The sequence below is a fragment of the Micropterus dolomieu genome, linkage group LG17, assembly GCF_021292245.1.
Source record: "Micropterus dolomieu isolate WLL.071019.BEF.003 ecotype Adirondacks linkage group LG17, ASM2129224v1, whole genome shotgun sequence".
NCBI classification, from domain to species: Eukaryota; Metazoa; Chordata; class Actinopteri; order Centrarchiformes; family Centrarchidae; genus Micropterus; species Micropterus dolomieu.
Window position 1 is genome coordinate 16,992,502 of NC_060166.1, and position 7,340 is coordinate 16,999,841.

The window sequence follows — 7,340 nt, forward strand, 5'->3', positions numbered from 1 at the left end:
CAACCCCCCGATCTTCAGCCCTCCTCTTCTGGGAAGAAGCAAAGTGGTGCTCACAACACATCCCATTACTTAACAATTACCCTTTCAGATGGAACTGGATGACTATTTATGGTCTTCCTCATTTATTTCAGCCAGGCAGCAAAATGCTGATCGCTTCTAAAATTTACATTTGGGGCTCCGCTGAAAGTGTATTTATTGTAAGTGTTGGACTGGAGTGTGACTCTGACTCTGTCCGTGCATGGGTGTGGCAGATGCGTGTCTTTGTGTGTGTGTTTTCATACATCCATATAAAGAAAGTTAACGCTCCAAACATTTGCCTATAATTCCATAAATTAGTTACGTGCGCACACACACTCTATTAGCAAGTAGTAACTATATTAAGCCTTAGTATATTTTGTGAATATAGCCCCTAAAGGCTAGCTGGGTGAACTAGTCTCTCTCTCCAAATGAGACAGTCTAGCCTCACTGACGCCAAAACTAAAGATGCGTTTGAGTCGTCCGTGGCTACTACCAAATTTGATAATTATATCAATTATATTCAATTATATCAATAATATGAAATTTCTCTTGCACTGATGAAATAAACACTTCTAAACAAAATCATTTCCTCCCTTCAGTGTAAATTGTAATTCAATCAGTGTGAACTGTTGTGCCACTGTCAGTGTAGACTGTATTTTTTTCAGTGAAAGACAGATTTCAATAAAGTTCAAATCATCACAGGTTTAGTGATTCAAGTTCAAGCAATAATACAAATACACGTGTATCCGAGCTGGTCCCAGGAACAGACTCTCAAACTCTGTATTCCACCATCGCATTCACACATAATCAATATGAATGAAAACCAATAGTGTAATCTACCCCACACCAATTCTAAATAACAATGAAGCTTGAAATGAAACCTTGATCAATAAACATCATTTTGGTGTGAAAAGTATTTAATATACATAAATCACAGAAGAGGCTTAACCACAATATAGACACATCATGTTTGTGTGCTATTTTAAATGATGACCTTCACAACTGTTAGAGCTGCAGTCTACTTGCAACATTGTATTATCCCCAGCAAAGGCCCAGTGTGTTTATGTGTCTGGACATTAGTTTAGTTAGGCCACAGTGCAGTTCACTTGCACCATAATAGTGACCCCATTGTCCCTTGTTCGGTATATTAAATTAAATTATGGCCCTCGCCTTTGCCTCTGCTGCGGCCAGCTAGCAACACTGTTTGTTTGGCTGGGTGTGTGTGTTCCTTGCGAAATATGAAGGTTGAGACACAGATTGAGAGCACAAAGGCTGCACTCTGAAGTTCTTTGTATCTGATAATGAATATTATATTCATTAAACGATAATGAATATTTTATATTATTGTGTTGTCATGCACTTTAGGTAAGACTGTCTTACCTAAAGGCATGCACACAGTTGTTAGTGGAAGTACATATGTAAAATTCAAAGTTATACACGCACCATTCTTACATGCACCGTATGGGACTGTTGTGTCACATGATAATCAGCATGCATCTCTTATGTTCTTCAAAATAACCATATGTTTCCCTTGAGGAGCTGTAGATAAACGGCAACACATCAGAGGGTTCAAGGACATACTGGCTTATTAGGGAAATCCTACTGTTAAGATTTCTCTGTTGAGTAACGCTCTCTATTGCAATGTCCTCAATCTCTTGACGTAAGCAGCGATGGGAATCACATGACCTCACAAAGCAGCATTGTTATTTATTAAATTGTCTGGGTGAATACCAGTTTGGTGAAGGGGATGGCAATTAGTTGTCTGACGGATAGGCATATATGCATTCTCTTTTAATAAATGCATGTTTATGAGATGAAAAATAAAATTCAAGGATCTGTGATCCTTGTAGGTCAAGACAAGTCTTTTGATAAAATGTTATTTTATATTTGGTTTTAGTGTTGTCTATTTTCTAGGGGACAAATTACATATGTCTAGGTGAGATTATCCAAGATTTTAAGTAAGTATACGACTGGAGCAGAGACGTTTGGTTTCACAGTAGGTTGACAGCAAGTAGTTTCATACAGGCACTGCTCCACTTGTAGAGTACAGTTACTGTTCTGATTCACTTATATCTAATCAATCTAAAATTCCTATTTAAAAGACAAGTATTTTGTGGGTTGTGTGATCAGTTCAGCATCTGCTAAGCCTGTGCTGCCGTTTCAGTCTGAATGCTTGACAGCCCATTTATTTGGCCATTTTGTGACAAGTTGTGTAATTTTGGCCCTGAAGTTGCCTGAAAAAAAAAAAAAAAAAAAAAAAAAAAAAAAACACACAAATAAATACCACATTGCAGTGCAAGAAATTACTATTATTGACCTTTTCACCATGCCTTGTTGATCAAAAGGCCTACAAGGTGAGGTGTTTCATTTAAAAAAAAAAAAATGTCCGACTCCCCACTGCTTTTGTTCAACCAGACATCTCATCCTGGATTAGCCTAAATATCTAATTTCCTGACTCAATTAGGCTCTCATTTTTACAGATAAGTGAGTTGTACTTCCTATGTCTGTCAGAGTATCTGCCAATTAAAACAAGCCAGGATAACTTTCTCAGTCACTTCATTTGTCTCCTGAAATCCATTCACCGTGTTTGTTGAGCAGGATATTAAGAATGAACGCAGACGACTATTGTGGATCGGAGATGCACAGCTTGATCAAGCCATTATCAGCAGAAGGGGTATGCAATTACTAACACATCAAACAAAAGCGAAGATAATAGTATGAAAATGTGAACTGAACAGCCCGTCCACAAAAACAGCCGAGTAGGTCGATTAGTAGCTTATGACCCATATTTACGTTTATTGTTAGGCTGCAACAGAATGATGGGAGCACAAGAGGTCATGTTGTTTTACTTTTAAAACCAAAGAAAATGCATTCTGATGTTCAGTTGTATGAGCCTCCATTGTAGGTTGATTCACTTAGCTTTCCACAAATTAATATTAAGGCTGCAGTGTTTACGCCAAGGCTTTTGAAATTGTAGGCAACAAGTAATATTTAAAATCTGAAATGGATTTTCTGTTTTAAAACAAACCTTTGTAGACAAACTAACTTCATTTTCTGTATGAGCATACAACCTTTTAATACACTTCTGGAGAGCCCTTCTCAATTGATTCACTGGGACTCTTGTCTTACTCATTTGACACATTTAAACAGTTAAACTTTTACCACTGGGGGATGCTTCCATTTGTGCACAGAGTCAGCACGTCTATTTTTCTGTGCAATGATTCCTAGGGGGACTTTAACATCTGGTATTTTGACAGTGGTTGCCTCTTGCTGCTTGTGCCACCTGAAGCTTTCTAAATGATTGAGTCCTTGAAGAAAACTGTTGAGGTACATAGCAAAACGACTTGTCCTTTCACTCTTCCTTGACTTAAAGTTGGATAAAGGCAAAGTCCTTGTAGCCAAGCTCATGCAACAGTGTAGCATCCAAACTTTGTGTTGTTGCCATTGTGTGTGAGCTCTGGTGAGTTTTTGAGTTACAGAAATTGAATATAATCAGAGAGTTGCTATGAATAAAAATCTCTACATACACTTCCAAACAATGAGTTTTTTATGTTTGTATTATATTGCCTTATACTATGCCATTACACAAACCAGTCATAGCTAGCTGGCTATGATAGGCAGACAGAGGGATAGCTAAGGGGAGCATAACTTTGTAGAGTGCATTATGCTCTGGCGAAGTTTGTACATTTGGTGGACATCAAACTTGTTCTCAGGCATTTTGGCATGTTTAAGGCTAGGTTAACCTTTGTGCTAAACATTATTATTTTCAGGTGTTGACTTGTGATGCTTTTTTACTCTCAGAAGAAGTTCTCAATTCATGAGTGGCCTAATTGCAGACCAGGAAGGGTGGGGGGGGGGTCTAATTAAAGTCAACAATGCTACCTAAGGAATTGCACCCCAGGAAATACAATTTAACACTCAATTGAATAAAGAGAAAAAAGCTACAGGAACTGATGAGGCAGAAATGTTTCAAAATACACCTTTTTTAGTCAGCAAACAAATGGGACTGGAACTGCTGGAAGGAAAATGTGAACCAGCAATAATTATAAAATGGTAGATTTGACAATTTTATTACAGTTAGTTAATACAAGTTCAAATGTATATAAATCCAGTGCCCCAAAATAACTAAACAAAGCTCAGCAGAGGTCACTTGGAGAGGCAGACTACACCAAGTACCCAGGAGTACTACTACCCACCTTAAGTGCAGCACTACAAACTTCAATGCATTATTCACAGCAAAAATGGTGTCGTCTATATAGTGTCCCCGTGCAATTACTCACATGCAGAAGAGTAAAGGGACCTTGCCACAGGTGCCTAGCCTCCCAACAAGATGGCACCCTGCTCAAAATATAAACTGAACGAGAAAAAGTAACCAACCAACCAAGTAACCCAGTTGTCTGAACAAGGGCAAACTATACTATTTAACTAAAACACTAAACTAAAGGGCAAAACAGGAAACAAAATAAACTTAGGCAAAACAGCAGGGGTCTAAAACATGGAGGAATCTGGAAAAGCGATAACAATTAACCAGGCTCAACCTTACGGCATTAAAATACATTTCAAGCCATGCATCTACTCACCACCTCTGAGATGGGTCATGAAGATACATCAGTGGTCACAGCACAGGAGAAAAGGAGGTTCCTAACAGTGTCAAAGTGCAGGTAAGCAACAAACTTTTAAGGGAAAATAGACAAAATTATTCCTTTCACATACCTGGGCTACAAACACCAACCACAACAGGGACAGATCAGGAAGCAGAGAGAGAACAAGGGAACACAGGTGTCTTATATAGCCTAAGCCTAATAAGGAGGTTGGCCAGGGGAGGAGTTAAGTCAAGGCTGCATTCAACACCACCACACCTTAACCTGCACTTGGGGAATCTTTCCCCACCACACCCACATGTGATTTGGTGCCCCTGTAAATCTAAATGCACAATACCAAAAGATTGCATGGCAATGGTATGATGTTGCTTCAAGGCAAAATTTGCATTTGAACTATTTTCCATTATATAATTATCAAATAAATTACATTAAACAATTAACAGTTAAACTTTACTCACCTAATATTGTGAATCCAATTTTTCCACATTAAAAATGGCATAAAAGATGTTTTGAGGGCAGTTTAGTGCAGAGAAAAATTGGAGCTGAACCATGTGTCAAAGGCAGCAGTACAGGGATTCAAAATGTGCTCTAGAGACTCATGTGACAAATTGTAACACTGCTATTGGTTTCCTGCAACACCTTTAAAGTGTTGTACCATATTTCAGGATGTATGGTGGGAGTGTACTAGGCCAAAAATGGGTATGTTGCCTAGAGGCATATATATTAATGCGTGTAGTAATCAGGGCACATGAAGCATTTATATATAACCAAAATTGCCGCAAATATACTTGCTTCTGTAAATGTTTGCTACGTTATAACAATCCCCTTTTCTCCAAAATTAAACACAAAATCTGATTGCTGCATCTCTGCCAATCCCAGAAGAAATGTAAGAATTAAGAGCTTATCTGAGGAGAGAAAAAATTTCTCCAATTGAATCATACTGTATATTGAAGCTTGATTGAAGGATCTCTAAGAAGCAAACGTCAAAAAGTAAAGTGGACATTTATTGATTATTCTATAGGACATGATCAGTGTAGTTAAATGCAACTCACACTGCATTGCAAAGTATTTCCAGGCAGCTCAGGTGTAGTACAGGACACATTAAATAGTCACAGTGAAATTACTTTATAGTGACAGTGAAATGAGGCCTGAGGGTGACAGAACGAATGAGTAACTGATAAAAAGACAGAAAAAAACAGTCATGCCCTCAGGTAAAGTAACCTACCTATGCCAAAGCTCTCCACCCCCTTCACTGCTTCTTGATCCCATCTGGTTTTTTTTTGTTATTTTCATTTCTCCATCTCCCTCCTTCCTCCTCTCAGAAGTGAGGACATAGCTGAGGGAGCGGTGACCTATTTTATCCTGGCAACCACTTGTGATGAATAGATTCTGCATGTCTGTGTGTGTGTCCACATCTTCTTAGAGGCAATACTTAATGTCTGCAGTGTGAAGGTCTTTTCAGACGGTAAGCGACACTCCAGCATCCCCGCTTGGATCCACTGGGTCTCACTGAGCTCCTTCATGTGGATAGACAGTCAGATGAGCTCTTTGCGAGTAAATGCCAGGCGCTTTATGTGTGGTAACCATGGAAAAGGCTTCTGTGCACTATTCCCTGCTGGTACAATTGTATTTTCTTTGTAGCCTAGCATAAGATAAAACTATATGTAACTTTCCTGATACATCTAGTCCTGCTACAATCTCTCCCGGTCTGAAAAGACCATAACAAGGTTGTGCTTGATAGTAGTGACATGCGGATCGATACTAAAGTATCGATATTTCTGATACCAACGTTTTCCTGCTCTAAAGGTTAGGCCTACGTCTAAAGCTAGTAAGCAACCCTGGATAAATGACAGCATTTGGAGCCTAAAAAGGGAATCCAGGAAAGCAGAGTGCAGATGGAAAAAATCCAGTCTCCAAGTCCATTACCTCAGTCTGAAGGATTTATTAATTAACTACAATAACATGGTTTAGGATGCGAGAACACACTATTTTTCTGAACTCATTACTACACATAAACACAATCCCAGGTTTCTGTTTAAGACTGTGAATCAGCTGGTAAACCCAACCCCTCCTTGTGCCTCAGCTGGAAGTAATGATGACTGTGAATTATTTTTATCTTATTTTACCAATCAGGTGGTGTCAACCAGAGCCTCTATTACCCACGGCCTCTTTCTCAGAGGTCCCTCACCAGCAACAAGAGAGTTTTAACCAGTTTTATCCCATCGACTTGTCTGAGCTTTTAAAAACAGTATCACAAATGAGAGTGTCCTCCAGCCCACTTGATGTAATACCTACAAAGTTTTTACTGAAAGTAATAGATTCTGTTGGGCCCCATTTGATCTCTGTTTTCAACAGCTCCCTATCTACTGGTTGTGTCCCTGATTATTTTAAAACGGCTTGCGTGAACCCACTTTTAAAGAAACCTGGTTTAGTTCCCTCCCTCCCACAAAATTTTAGACCAATTTTAAAACTGCCTTTTATTGCAAAGATTCTAGAAAGAATTGTGTCCAAACAGCTGCTCACTGTACTGGAAAATAACAAATTATTTGAAAAGCTTCAACCTGGTTTCAGGAAGTCCCACAGCACTGAGACTGCCCTGCTTAAAGTCACCAATGACCTTTTAATGTCTGCTGATGAAGGCATGTGCTCAGTCCTGGTACTCCTGGACCTTAGTGCTGCTTTTGACACCATTGATCACAACATCATGTTAGACAGACTGAG

General features: G+C 39.0%; 1 protein-coding gene across 2 annotated transcripts in view; it reads right to left on the bottom strand.

Annotated features, from left to right (window-relative positions):
• Window positions 1–4,757, bottom strand: part of slitrk3a (SLIT and NTRK-like family, member 3a) — a 42,746-nt gene extending 37,989 nt beyond the window's left edge. For both annotated transcript variants that reach the window (XM_046074919.1, XM_046074920.1), the window contains exon 1: window positions 4,599–4,757. The gene's annotated coding sequence lies outside the window, so the exon portion shown is untranslated. The remainder of the gene's footprint in view (window positions 1–4,598) is intronic.
• Between the last annotated feature and the right edge of the window lie 2,583 nt (window positions 4,758–7,340).